Source organism: Heterocephalus glaber, unplaced genomic scaffold (assembly GCF_053883595.1).
Source record: "Heterocephalus glaber isolate CG9 unplaced genomic scaffold, H.glaber_assembly_v1.0 deba00001442, whole genome shotgun sequence".
In the NCBI taxonomy this organism is placed as follows: Eukaryota; Metazoa; Chordata; class Mammalia; order Rodentia; family Bathyergidae; genus Heterocephalus; species Heterocephalus glaber.
The window spans coordinates 2,606,984-2,620,206 of NW_028258296.1; positions in this window are offsets into that span (position 1 = coordinate 2,606,984).

Here is a 13,223-nt window from a genome sequence, read left to right on the forward strand (position 1 = left end):
GGGCCAAAGATGACGTGCACTGGACGTGTGGATGGGGGCTGGGCAGGGCTGGGCTTAGAGCTCTCTTCCTGCCTCTGCCCCTGGGCCGTGGGGACCCTGCCAGCTCTCTCACCTGTGTGCTCTCTACCTGGGCGAGGCCTGGGGTCTGGCGTAGCAAACCCGGCCAGCGATGCCTACTCATGTTCAGGAAGATAAAGGTCAAGGTCTCCTGTCCAGTGTCCAGTGCTGCAGGAAGTGGAGCTTATCAGCCACGGGGTGCATTAACCAACCAAATTCCAGCCGAGTTTGAGAAAACCAGGCCTCAACTCTGCTAACTAGGCCCTGCTGAGCTCTCCAGCCCCTGGTTAAACCATTGAGTACCTGGCTGGGACGAGTCCCAGCTGATCTAACCCAGCCCCTGTGAACCTTGCTGGCTCCCAACCAAGCCACCGGGCCACAAAGTCGCACCAGCTTGTCTGGGTTATGCAGAGCCCAGGGTGAATCCTCCCCGAGGCTCCCATACTGGCCCCTGGACAGGAAAGGAAAGCGGGGGACACCAGTCCTCGCTCCCCTAAGGGCTGGCTCAGCCTGCAAGCCCGGCTTGTCGCGGGGCGACAGGCAGGGACTGCTGCTGTTTCATAAACAACCCCAGAGCCGTCCACAGTGTGGGCCCAGTGCAGATGCCCATATTTGCAGATGACATTCCACAAACCAGGGTGCCCATGGAGCTGGTGCCAGAAGCCCAGGAGGCAGAAGGAAGCGGGCAGACGCTGGCAGGTGGGGTTGTGTGTGCGGGGTGCAGTGGGTCAGCGGGAAGGGGTGGCAGCCCGGGTGCCTGCAGCCCGCCCGGCCACAAAAGAGAGCTGGGCCTGGGGATGAGACTTGAGGAGACAGGCACCCTTCCTTCCCCAGGGAGCTGGGCCCACCCTGCTGAACCCACATTTTGGGAGCACCTGGGCTCCCCAGGCTCCTGGGAGATGAGGAGGGAACTCGCCTGGACCACCCCACCGCTCATGGGACTGGACTGCTTCCCACAGGCCCATGCCAACAGTCCCGGTGTCCCGAAGGAGGCCCGGCTGGCGTGCATGGCTTCCAATCCCTCAGTTGCCACTTGCCGGCTATGTGGCCCTGGGAAGCTCACTCAGCACCCCCAGGCCTCAGTTTCCCCTTCCGTGCAGCTGTGATTCCACTCTTCAGGTTAGGGAGGACCGGGTGAGACCCTGTCCAGAAAGCGGTGGCCTCATGACCACTCCCCCTGGCTCCCACAGGCGTAGACTCCACTTAGCGCCCTCTGGCAGGCTCTACCTTCCCTGTCTCCGTGGAGCCTGGAAAGGCAGTCCACATCACTGGGCAAGGCCACCTCACCAGTCTGCCCACAGACACGCACTCCTACGCGGCTGCCCCGGCCCATGTGGCCTGCCCGGAAGGGTTCCAACTCTTTCTGGGCCAGGATCAATGCTGAGCCCCACAGACTTATTCTTCTATGCTTCTGGGAACAGACACCACACACAGGACTGAAGCCAGATCGGGAGGGAAGGCAGCACTGCTGGGCTGCCCAGTCCTTCGTGTGTCCATCCAACACGGCCAGGCCATGTCCAGGCCTGCAGATGAGACTCTCAGGTGGGGAGCGTGCTTCTTTCCTGGGTCACACTGGAATGGGGTTCGTTACGGGAGCCTGCTGCACATGCAGGGCCGGCAGTGTTTATCACAGGGGCCCTCCTGGCTTGGCTTCCGAGGATTCTCCATGCATTCCTACCCAGAATTCTGCATTCTTCCTCCTGCCCGGGACCCTCTTCCCTCCCCCCTTTCAGGACATGCTTATCTGAGAGCCCCTCATGGGCCACTCACTGTGAAAAGATGGCTGGGTGCAGTGGCGTGTGCCTGTAATCGCAGATGCTTAAGAGGCTGAGGCAGGAGAGTCTCAAGTTTAAGCCAGCCTGGGTAATTTAGGGAGAGCCTGTGAAAAATAAAAGAAAGAAAGGAAACAGAGGGAGAGAGAGAGAGAGACAGACAGAGAGAGAGAGAGAGAGAGAGAGAGAGAGAGAGAGAGAGAGAGAGAGAGAGAAATCATAGTTTTGTAGGCAGCATACTGTCCACAGGAGAGGTTGAGTGGAGGAGGTTTGTGTATTTGAGCTTCCTCTCCTCCTGTCTGTTCCATCGAGTCAACTCTTCTTTCTTCATTTTTACCCTTGACTCAAGCATTTCTTTTTCCAGAGCTTGTGGCTGATGCTGAGCTTTCTGGGGGGTTTGCTCTGCTTTTTAATCAACACCAGGACCTGGGCCCGAAGCAGCCTGGGCTGTGGATCGGGGTGGGGCCAAGGGGCTCCTTCTGAAAATGGTGTCTCCAAAGCCTGTGGGGTAGATGCTGTGGGCCTCATTCCTCAGCGTGGGTTGACTGCTCCTTGCTGGGGGCAAGGCAGCATGTGAGGCTCATCCCTGACCATCCAGGTTCAGGGGAGCTGGCCGAGGTCAGTCAATGCAGAGTCCAGGATGTGGCCACAGGGGCTCTGTCCACAGGGGGCTCTCTCCATGGGAGCTCTGTCCATGAGTGCTGTGTCCACGGGGGCTCTGTCCACGAGGAGCTCTGTCTACAGGGGCTCTGTCCACAGGGGCTCTGTCCTCAGGGGCTCTGTCCACAGGGGGTTCTGTCCACAGGGGCTCTGTCCACAGGGGGCTCTGTCCATGGGTGCTGTCTCCACGGGTGCTGTGTCCACAGGGGGCTCTGCCCACAGGGGTTCTGTCCACAGGGGCTCTGTCCACAGGGGCTCTGTCCACGGGTGCTGTGTCCACAGGGGGCTCTGCCCACAGTGGATCCACGCCAACTTCAGCCTGGAGAACCTGTCTGAGCAGTGGCGCCTAAACCAGGACCTGAGGCTGGGAGGTGGAAGTTACCCCGGCTGCTGGGAGGAGGGAGAGGGTGTGGGAGGCGTGCGGGTGTGGGGTGCAGCCTTTCAGAAGGGTCACCCCACTGCAGGAAGGGTGCCCAGGCCTGCAGGGAGACCCGGCTGGAGCCAGAGCCAGGGTGTGCACAGGAGTGATTGGAGTGCAGGGGGTCTCCGACTCAAGGCAGGCCGGGCTTTGGGACTTCCGGACACAGCGTGGCACCTGGCCTTGCTCAAACCGCTCTCCCTTCGCCTGCGCGAGTCCTGGAGTTGTGGGAGGCTTCATCACTGTGCAGCAGTAGAATCACCCAGAGTGAGCGCGGTCGGAGACGTTCCCTTCTCACAGTCTTGCTCTTAGCATCGCTGCGTGACAGAATCCCGAAGAACGAAGCCCCCACAGTGGGCGTGCACTTGAATGTGGCCCCTGTGGGGCCCAGTTTTTGGCCAGCCTTGGACCCGGCGGTGATCTTGGTGATTGCGGAGCCGTCGGCCCATGGGCTGGGCGCCGTCACACTGGACGTGGTGCTCAGAAGCCCCAGACATCTGTCCCCGGAGCCCGGCTGGGCCGCCTGCCTTGTAGACCATGGGACGTGCGGCTCAGCTGGTTCTAATTGCACGGGGCGCGCCATATTGCTGCCCAATGCACTCAGTTTTTATTTATTTGTGTTGTGGAGAGTAGTGCTGATTAGACCACTTAAAGCTACTCAAGCTCGCCACAGCCAGGCTGGTCTTGGTGACTGCAGCCCCCTCCCCAAGCCGACGGCTCCCAGCTCTCGGCCCCCTCTGCGAATGCAAACTTGAGGCCTCCCACTATCATGATTTCTAGTTCATCCCCAGTCTTATAAACTACCATATAAAAAGCAGCCGCGGAAGGGTTTTTTTTCTTTTTCTTTTTTCCAGTTTCATTTTGAGGCTTGGCAAATCACAAAATAAAAATAGCCCTGAGAGTGGAAAGTCTGGGGGAGTTTGTTTAGCTTCCTTTGAAAAGTGCTTTGAGAAGGAGCGAGGCGGTCACTGGAGCCCTCTTTCTGGAGTGCTTGACTGTTTGCGCAATTTTTTTCAGCCCGTTTCTCCTGTTTGATTTTCACGGAGCCGCTGTGATGTGCGGAGGATGCTGCCCTCCTTTGCACGGGGGATGGAAGTTTACAGGGTAAAAGGCTGTGGGGCAGAGCGGAGGAGCTGGTGCCCCCCTCTGGCCCTGGCAAATCCGGCCACATCCAGCACCTCCTATCTCTCCTCCACATCCGGCCCAGCCCTGCCCTTCTTTCCTGGGCCGTTCTCAGGGTGGGGAGGAGGCCAGGCCCTGTCTGCACAAGCCCAGGCCCGGCCCCAGTCTCCCTCCCTCCCAGGACCCTCCTTCCTGTGATGCGGGCTCCCAGGTCCTCTGAACGCCTCTCGGGCTGCCAGCTCCCCGAGGACGGTGCCTCAGCCTCCGCTTCTCTGTGCTCTCAGGAGAGAATCCACGGGGGAGCAGGAGTCTCGTGCACATGCTTTCCAAGTTGAAACGCTGCCGAATAAGAAAGTTGTCATTGCCGCTTATTTCCGTGTTGGGCATCAAGGTCCTGGCCAGGAGCTTGGGCACTAGGACCAGGATCATCTCGAGGTTATTACTAGCACATCACTTCCCCTGCGCACCAACCAGCGTGTGTCCAGAAAAGCTACAGGGCCACGGTCACAGGGACTTGGGAAATCCCGACTGACAAGCCTTATGGAGCTTTTCAGTCCAAACCTTCTCACCAGGTCTGGTACCCTCCCAGGGCTCCCTGCCAGGGTGGGTTCCAGCACAACCCCACCTCTTCAAAGCACCGGCCCTGCTTGTGCCCGGGGCCCTTCCTGTAGCCCCTGGTCTCCGGGATGCGGAGCGCCAGCAGGGCAGTGGCGTCCCACTTCCATATACTTCTGTGTCCCAGCCAACACCAGGCCATCGACCTCTGGAAGCTGCAGACTCCTTCCTGTCGCTCCTTCCCTGTGGCCTGCGAAGGGCTGATGTCCCCTCCATTTAGGGAACCCCCCCGGTCCACACCGCCTCCTGGGCTGCGGCTCCTTTTCCCTCTGCCTCCTCGACTTCAAACGTTTGGAGGAGTTGAGTGGAGCCTCTCCCAGGGAGTGGGACAGATGGGGACCCAGCTGGTGGCCCACACTGCGCAGGGTCCCCTGGATTGGCGAGCCTGAGGATACATTGTGCCCACTTCTCCCTGCACCCAGTTCCAGGGCTCTGCCTCCACCGAGGCGCTGATTCCAAGTTCCCCAATGTGCATCTGGTGGACTAACAGACGTCCCGGAAGTCGGACCCTCAGCCGAGGTCCTGCGAGTGTCGGATGGTAACAGGATATTTCTGGGCTGGATTTTCAGCTGGCAGTAAGAACTCTGCAGGACACAGAGGACTCCCGGCCCCAGGTGACAGTATGGTTGCTAAGTGTGTTCACCATGAGAAGGGCACAGGAGCGTAAGGGACAGCTTGGCGGTCAGGTGTCTCAGATGCAGAGTTAGAAAGAGAACGGAACTGGGTGGCTGAGAGCCATGGGTGCTTTAGAGGAGGAGATGATGAAAGGTGGGATGAAGACTGAACTGCACAGACGGGTTCCTGTCTCCTGAGGGTGCGGCCCTGCTTCCCTCATAGGAGTAGCCGAGCTTGGAAACCAGGCAGGGAGACTCCTCTAACGCTGAGCCCTGATCAGGAAGGAAGGAAGGGGGCCCGGGCAATGGGAGGATATGGAGGCCGTGTGTTCGACCATCTTGTCTCCACTTCCCTGGACGCCCTGGGTCGGCAGGTGTAGCTGTCCGCCTGGTAAAGGGGAAGCACCTCTCTGTGTGGGCTGAGGCCTTGCCTTGCAGAATAAAGCATGACCTGCTCTCTCCCCGCGTGGCCACCAGACCCAGCACAGAATCAAATCACAGCATGAGTGGTGGAAGCTGCTGGCCGGTGAAGGGAAGAGCAGACCTACACCGAGGAGGAGGAGAGGGACCACCGATGTGTCAGCACTGGCCCGCCCCAGCCTGCTCAGACAAGCAGGGACAGACCTTAACACAGAGGGGCTGTTAGGGCCCCAGGGAGAGCCTTGGGGGACAGCTGCCACACTTCTGAGGACTCCCAGAAGGTAGCAGAGTGCTCTCAGCCATGGGCGTGAGCCCAAGACAGCAGGGCTGCCGGGAAGATGTCAGAGGAGAGAGCAGATGGCTCTGGGGATGAGTGGCCGCGTGTCACCGGAAGCCCTCTCAGCCCCGGGACCCAGGTGACACTATGTTTGCAAAGCAGTGGGAATGCGCTGATGAAGGGAAGCCATGGAGACTGAGACACTCAGGCTGGCACTCAGCAGCTGGGACCCCAGGGTGGTCCCCAGGGTGGACCCCCAAACAGAAGCCAGGTTTCAGCAGTTACTGTCAGGGCAGGGGGTACAATCACAACCAGACAGAGCCGCTGCACTTGGGGGTCGAGGATCCAGGAGGGACAGCCACTGTCGTCCCCAGTGAAGCTGGGATCCTGGCTTCCCCTCCATGGCTCCGGGCTCTTCGGATTCAAGAGAGGGAAAAGGCTTCTACCCCAGGCTGCAGTGAAAACCCCATTAAATTCATATCTTGCTCTAGGATGCTAGAGCAACCGTGTTGGACGTGTTCCTAACAAGCAGTGTTCTAGAAGCTGTGGTCACCAGCCACGTCCTTCCCTACCCGCCTCAGGACCACTGGTTGGAGCCGTGGAAACCGTGCCAGTTCATCTTGGCTGTCCGTGTGATCTGCTTGAGACACCTCGATGAGGAAGGAAGTGTGTGTCCGTGGGTCCCAGGTGTGAGCCTGGGATTTATCTGGTCCTGGCTGTTCTCCAGGGCCTCTTCACTCTGCTTCCTGTGTGCTTGAGTTGAGCAGCTCCTCTGCCCCATGTTTGTAGCCTGGAGCCAGCCAGCCTCTGAGCCTGTGAGCCTGAAAACACTGCTCCTCCTCTAAGGCAGGTATTTTGTCACAGTGATGGGAAAAACATAGCAGCAGACAGCACGCCTTGCGCCTACCCATAAGGCTGCCCTCAGCAAGCCTGAGAGCGTGCCCCTGTGTCACACAGCGTTCTGAGGGCGGCACCACCAACTGTGTTGCTGCTATGTGGTGCTCAGGGCTCAGCCCATCCCAGCAGACCAGGGCGGTGCTCAGGGCTCTGCAGACCCCAGGCTCCCCACGGGTGGGGTGAAGACTACTGAGTCACAGTCCTCCCGCACCCGGTGCCTGATCCTGTTCCCCAGTTTCTCCCCACATTCTGACCCGAAAGACCTCTGTAACAAGCTGTCTGCACCCAGTGCTACTTGGGGTCAGCTTTCCAGAACACAGGCAGCAGAAACCACCCTTGGTTAAAAGGCAGTAATACATTCGAGGCGGGGTAAACACAGGCACACACACACACATGCACGTGTGCACACTCATCCACACACGCACACACATACACGCACACACACACAATGGCAAAAGTTCAAAAAATATTTGGAGGTGGAGAGAAAGACAGGAAGTTAGTCAGAAAGAAGAAAAGATAGGACTTTTCTCAAAAGATCAAAAATTTGTCTGATAGCTGAGCTCTCTAGAGAAAATAATGAGGCCAGAAAATGTTGAAATGATTCTTCAGTGTGCGAAACGATTTCTATAATATGCTAAAGATGAAATTACACAGAATCCCCTATTCAGGAAAAGTATCAGTCAAGAATAAAGGCAAAATTCAGAAATTTCCAGAGAAATAAAAACTTAGAATGTTTACTAAAAGCAGGTACCTATTAACATTTAAAATATCTATCTGTATATTTCTAGTAGAATGACTGGACCGTGCAAGGAGATGTGGAGGGCAAATATTTCAGTAAATTTGAGGAGAAAACTGAGAAAGCATCTAATTTCTCAAATAACGTGCTGTGGTTTGGATCTGAGAAGTCCCCGGAGCCCGTGTTTAAGGCTTGGTGCCCAGCTTGCTGTCAGGAGGAGGAGGTGCTCGTGTCAAGAGGGGGCATGGTGGGGTCTCCTGGTCATCGGGGGCCCCTTCAGCAGCACAGTGGGACTTTGGGTCCCCCCTCCCTCTCTCAAGTCTCAGCTGTGAGGTGAGCAGCGTTCTCTGACCTGCTTCCCCAGTGTGATGGACTTCTCACCACAGGCCCCTAAAGCAACGAGCCCAGGGCCATGGACTGGACTCTCCAAAGCTACAAGCCCAAATGAACCTTCTCTCTTTATAAGTTGATCCTGCCAGGGATTCATTACAACAGAGCAGACTACTGCACAATGATAATGTCTAACATCTTTTGGGTGCAAAGAGCCTAGAACTGAAATAAGGACAAAAAGGGCATGGAAGTGTGAAGGCATGGGTGATCTGTTTAGGAATCTTAGGACCAAGGCATTTAAACTTTGTTACAAATAGTCGACATGGGTTTATTTCTTTTGAGACGCATGTCTTACCATGTAGCCCATGGCTGGCCTTGAACTCCCTATGTATCTAAGACTGGGCCTGAACCCATGATCCTCTTGCTTCAGCTTCCTGAGTGCTGGGATTACAGGTGTGCACTGAAGGTATTATTTAATTAACTAATCCCAAACATGGAGGAGGAGAATTGGGATGAGAAAGAGAAAAGGTGTAGTTAATCTAGAGGGTAAGAAGGGCAGGCATAAAACAGTAAAGGTAGTATAAAGAAAAAAGATAAATAGGAATTAAAAAGTAGACAGCTAGGCACAGTGGCACATACCTGTGATTCCAGCACTCAGGAGGCTGAGGCAGGAGGATCATTGTGAGTTTGAGGCCAGCCTAGGCTATAAAGTGAGTTCAAGGCCAGCCTGAACTACATAGACCCTGTCTCAAAAACAAAACAAAACAAAACACCAAACCAAAACAAAAAAAGAAAAAGAAAAAATAAGAGAGCAGAAATCCAAATGCATCAACAATCACAATAAATATAAATGAATTAAATTCTATTAAAACAGACACTCTCAGACTGCATAAAACTGAAATCCAGTTATGTCCTTTCTCCAAAACATGACAAACCAAAAACAAAAACACCCAACTAAATACAAGAACACAGAAGTTTGAATATCAGAGGCCAGAAAAAATATGCCAGGAAAATATTAACCGAAAGACAGCAGGAATTGAATCAATTCAAAACGAGTCGACTTGGAGGCTCAGCCAATTAGAAAGGGAAAGAGAATGACTGCACAGTGCTAAGAGGATCTGGCAGGAAGACAATATCTGAAAAGTTATATTCACCTTAATTCACACATCTTCAAAATCTGTCAACACAGCAGGTCTGCAGAGAACAATCCCAAATCCTTTGCTGTTTTGACACAGCTTTCTTGGTTATTCATGTATCGAGCAGATGGTCAGGATTTGAACAGCTCAGCTCAGAATCTTCAGAAAATCCCATTCACCCCTTTCCTCCCTTTCTTCACCCCATAGAGCCTCTTGCCCTTGCTCCTGACCTCCCCACTCCGCTCCGGGAAGCCCTTGGTTTGTGCCCCGCGGCAGTGAGTCGTGGCCCCCAGGTGGGGGCTCCCAGCCCCGGCTTTGCTTCTGCGGTTTCTGAGACCCCCCCCCCCGCCCCCGGTCATCTCAGCTCGAGAGAAGCCTGAGGCAGGGCAGACTTTACCCTCACCTTCTTCACTCTGTAGGGGAGAGGGTGTTGGGGACAGGTTTGGACCCTGTTAAATATTAGCGCACGGCACATGTCAGGTAAGTGCACGTGTAGATCTAAATCCACGGCACACTCACTTACCCGGAGGAGGGTTTTCTCCAGCACCGTTTGCTTCTGGACCAAGTGCTTAGTTCTAATCCCAAGCACAGAGCTTTAACCATGTTCCCTTTCCCAGTGCCACATCTCACACAGTCTAATCTTCATCGTCTCTGCTTCGTCCTTCTTTCTGGCCATTTTGTGTCACCTGTAGGACTTGGGAGGCTGGGATTGGATTTCCAGGAGGGCATGTGGCAGAAACATGAAGGACAGACAGAAACTGCCTGTGAAAGCTACCTCACATGAGTCTCCCGAAGACAGCTTTCCCAGACGGGGAGATTTCACCGGGAAACACCCACCAGGCTGCAAAGCTGTCACCACTCTGCGACCCAGGAATCCCCCTCCAGGAAGCTGCTCCAGGGAAATAAGGGAAAATTTTTTATGTTTCCCAAGATGTTCTAGCAGTTCAGCTGTAGGAAGGAAAACTGGAAGTGATCCAAATTCCCAGAGTTGGAAGAGAGGGCAGCACTGACAGCATCACGGGCAGTGACAGCTGAGGGCGAGTCCCGGGAATGCTTGGGAGCGACTTCAGCTGGTGTTCGCGTGCCAGAGAGCTCGCCACTGTTGTCTGTTTGCCTAGATACTCCAAATCTCGGGAGGCGACAGGATCCTGGGGAAACTGAGGTTCCAGGGGCCAAATGCCCTGCCTGAGTCTCCTGGTTCCGAAGTTCCTCTGTACATGGAGCTCCAGCTGTGTCCAATTTCCAAGCAGAGACAGAAAAGGGGCAGAGCAGTCCAAGGAGGTTAGCTTGTTTTCCATCGCCTTATTGATGAAAAATGATTTAAATTTGTTGGGCAATGAAACAGATCTGTGTCAGGCAGATGGGCCGGGCCTTATGTCGGCACTCAGTCTGTGACGTGATGCCGGTGCCACTTGGCCAGTGTGGCCCACAGCGGTCATCTTCCCGCCACCTGGGTCTGGGACACCCTGGGCTGCTGCTCCTGGTAGAAGTGGGAATATTTACTTTGGTTCATTTGTGGCCAAAACACAGGACGACTGTGCTACCGCTGGGGCACTGGTTGGTCCTTCAAACTTTCTGTCCTCCAAGGGGGTCCAGCGGGAGGGCTGGAGGCGCCCGCGCTCGGGAAGGGATGGGGCCGGCCCGCAGAGTGGGTGTCACAGGAGAGAGCTGGCCCCTGTCTTGCTTCCCCGCACCCCCGTGAGCTCTCACACGTGCTCATGGGACCCTCGCTGCACACTGACACTGCTGGGCCTGAACTCTCCAGACACCAAATCACAAGCCAAGAAAACCTCTTTGTTTTTTTGTTTTCCAGCATTGGGGGCTTTGTTATAGCAACATCAAGCTGACCGAGACAGCTGGCCAAAGCGCTGACCTTGGAAGATCCCTGTGAAAACGTAGGAGCTGTGACGCAGATGGACGGAGCGGTTTCCTTTTCAGTGCATCACTGATGGGGCCAAAGGGGGAATGAGTGCTGCTGGTGTGGATTTTGGAGTGAGGGTGATTTGGGCCCAAGTCTTGGCTCATTGTAACTGTAGGTAAGGCCTATTTTAACACACATGCACACACACGCACACACACACACACCTGGCTTTTGTCCTTAGAAATGCTTAGAACAGCAGGTCGGCCTCGTTCTTATCTTAATAAAGTTGAATTTGTGACCAAAAGCAACAACCATGACAGCAAAACTCTTACACCTTGAACTAGCGATGTGCTCTGGAGGGTCAGGTCCGGAAGCACTTGGTTTCTGAAGAGCGTCAGTCCTCCGGGTGATTCCTGCTCTCAGGTCACACACCTCGACTTCTGCAGGGCACGAGGACCCACGTCAGACACGATGTCACCACTGCCTGCACCTCCCCAACGGTGCCGCAGCGCCGGGCTTGGACTGACTCCATGGGAGAGATCGGGCAGCCACTGAGAAGCGTTTGATCCTAAAGAAACCATAAAACCAATGCACATGGCAAATGGTGTTGCCAGGGCAGATCCGGGGCCCCCTGGCCCCCTGCACCCCAGCCTTGGAGTCATCCTTCCTCGGGGCCAGACCTGTTCCCTGCGACTTTGCCGAAGTGCAGGGAGGACACACAGGGCCGTGTGAGGCCTGTGCAGCCCAGGCGGGCTTCCTGCTGCTGCAACCATCGCCGTCCTGCTGAGTGGCAGGGCTTTGCTTTGCCACCACAAACGTGTAGGAAGGAAGCAACGGCCCTCGGGGTCCTGAGTGGGCAGAAGAATTCAGGCAGCAGCTGTAGAGCTCGGTCAGCCGAGTCTGAGGAGGCCTGTGCTGTGCGACCTCGGGTCACACCGCCAGTGCATCAGTGTAGGTCTCTGATGTCAGAGGACGGGGAGGACTCGGGCACTGGGTGATCAGGAAGAAGCGGAACTTTGTCCTCTTTCTCCATTCAGTGCTTTGCCGCCATCTGTCCTGCCTGACCAAGAATCCCTGCCTGGCAGAGCTGCGTGGGAACAGCACACCGTGTTCAGAGCGAAGTGTCACCCTCTGCCTGCCTGCACCATACACAGCATCCTGCAACCCGCTGTGCCTGTCATTGTCTAAGAGCACACATGCCTCGATTGACGGTCTGTGGGGAAACTGAGTCAGGCCCCCAGCTCCCCTGAGTACTGAGCAGAGGCCTCAGGTCTTTAAATGGTGAGTCCTGGGTGAGGGAAGGGCCCCGTGCTTTCCCTCTTCCATTCCCAAGTGTGCAGGAATTTCACCCAAATAGGTTTTAGGATCCGGTCTGGTGAAGCTGTGGGTCCTAACAGCCTGACCTGAACTCTCAGGGGCTTAACTCCCGGCTCAGGCAATGTCCCCTGTGGTCTTGGGCAGCTGTTCTCCATACAGGGGCCTGGTGATTCCAGACTCTTTGGTTCAGTGGCTCCATCGTGCCCTCCCAGCCCAGGAGGAGCTAGTGGAGGGCACACGCCCTCCCAACTGGACTCAGCCCAGCCCGGTCACATGGCAACACCAACCACAGCCTACTGGGAAGTCTTTCCAGTGTGCCAGGGAGGGCGGGAGGGAGGACAGATGCTGGTGTGGACACAACAGGCCACCGGAGAGCGTGTCATGAAAGGAAGCCTGAAGCAGAGCGGGAAACCACCCAAGGGTGCTGTTAGGGAACACGCGGTCCTGGGTTTATGGGTCCAGCGTCTGTGAGGTTCTGAGCACTGAGTGCTGGAGGAGCACACAGCAGGCCCCCAGGCTGCCTCGTGTACCAGGGCACAGCAGTGCACAAAACGTCCCCAGCATTGTGGGCTGCGGTCTTTGGGGACAGGTAGACGATGTGCACCTGTGTCCCCCATCAGACAGGGCCGGGTGCCGGGAGAGGACTTGTGGGCTGGAGGGCAGGGTGGGGCCGTCGCTGTGTATTGCTGAGGGAGCCTGCTAGGGCTGTGCCCCTGGGGCGGGGCATGCGCTGGCCATGGGATGCCTCGGGGCAAGCTGCATTCATTCATGCATCACTTGAGTAAGTGGGGAGATGGACGCGTAGACGGTGTGCCCGAGGGCAGGAATGGGCCTGGGGACACCACAGGGACTCGTAGGTCCCCTTTGGATGGAGAAGTGTCAGCAAAGATGTCACAGCTTGAAGTCTCAGGTGCAAAGAGGAGATCAGCTATTAGGATAAATGTTGTGTGTTACTTATTGCTATGCAACAAAACCCCAAATTTCTGGCTTA